Consider the following 1488-nt stretch of genomic DNA (forward strand, 5'->3'; position numbering starts at 1 on the left):
AGAATGTCCCCTTTAAAGGCTCAGATGATTCGTTAGTAGCAATAAAGTTATTTTTAAGTTATGGTGTAGACTATACTATAATGTTAACATAAAATATATGTACTGGGAAACCAAAACATTGGTATGACTTGATTTATTGCAGTATTTACTTTATTGCAATGGTCTGGAACCAAACCTGTAATATCTGAGATATGTTTATGCTTTTTTTTTTGAGACAGAGTCTCACTATGTCACCCTTGGTAGAGTGCTGTGGTGTCACAGCTCACAGCAACCTTGGCTCAACTGATCCCTTTGCTTCAGCTTTGAGCCCTCTTGGGCTCAACTGATCCCTTTGCTTCACCCTCCTGGGTAGCTAGGACTACAGGGTGCCTGCTGAAATGCCTGGCTTCTTTTTTTTTTTTAAGAGGTGGGGGGCGGGTGTCTCACTCTTGCTCAGGCACTCATGAGCTCAGGTGATTCACTCGTCTCAGTCTCCCAGAGTGCTAGGATTACAGGTGTAAGCCACCGCGCCTGGCCTGATAAGATTCTGTTTTATTCAGTGAAACCTGACTAGGAAGTCAGAGAAATGTTTAGCATATTTTAGAGCTCCATTCCAGATGGCTAATTATTTTTGGTTAAGCAACATCTAGTTGCTAAAAAGGGAAGTTTTAGGTACCTGGTCAGTTCACTTAAGTGGTCATTTCACTTAAGCTTAACCACACTGGGTAAGTCATTTTTATTGTACTTAATTATAATGTCTGTTTTGTTTTTATGATGTCATTTACTGCTAATGATAGTTTAAGAGAACTAACCTTTATGAAAAGGAAAATGTTTTGTTTTTGTGCGTCTGTTTTTAGAAAGTAAATTTCTATTGCTGGAATATGCACATATCTGTGAGGTGAACAAATGTGTGAAGAATCATTCCTTTGATTGAAAAGTCAGCAGTCAAAGAATTCAGGCCCCTCACACACACTTGAACGTATTACTTGAAAATAACAAATCCATTTAAAATTTCTTATAAGCCTTGGTAAACAGTTTGCTTAGGTAATTTTTTTTTTTTTTTGCTGTGGTTTAAGAAGACCTCAGCTATCCTTTTAAGTTGAGAAGAGACTAAAAGTGAGCACATATTACCCAGGAAATATTCCGTTAGAGAAAAAAGTAATTTAAAGAAATCAGAATCAGAAGTTAGTTTATATCCCGGAAAACTTCATAGCAGTTCAAGCTTGTCCAGTGACTGTGGGTCCTGACTAATTATCATAATTTTATTTATGTGCATGACATTAAATTTCCATGAAGTAGAAAGGTGAAAATATGACAGACTTCTAAGTACCAGGGAGGAGGAAGCAGATTCAGTGTCAAATGCAGGCAGTTTGCTAATCAGCTTTATATTTTAGGGAGTGGAATGTTAACAGAAGACACTTTGATGATATGAAGAGGTGACATGAAAGAAAAAATAGCAACTGTTTAGCAACCTAAAAAGAGATTCTGCTTTTCTTCTCCAGATTGTCC

General features: G+C 37.1%; 2 protein-coding genes across 2 annotated transcripts in view; one reads left to right on the forward strand and one right to left on the reverse strand.

Moving 5' to 3' along the window:
- BARD1 (BRCA1 associated RING domain 1) overlaps window positions 1-1488 on the forward strand; it is a 129354-nt gene that overhangs the window by 64248 nt on the left and 63618 nt on the right. The gene's annotated exons all lie outside the window — the stretch shown is intronic.
- LOC111723596 (kinetochore protein NDC80 homolog) overlaps window positions 1-1488 on the reverse strand; it is a 16670-nt gene that overhangs the window by 7983 nt on the left and 7199 nt on the right. The gene's annotated exons all lie outside the window — the stretch shown is intronic.

Source organism: Otolemur garnettii, unplaced genomic scaffold (genome assembly GCF_000181295.1).
Source record: "Otolemur garnettii isolate 467f Iridium unplaced genomic scaffold, OtoGar3 scaffold00013, whole genome shotgun sequence".
Classification (NCBI taxonomy): Eukaryota; Metazoa; Chordata; class Mammalia; order Primates; family Galagidae; genus Otolemur; species Otolemur garnettii.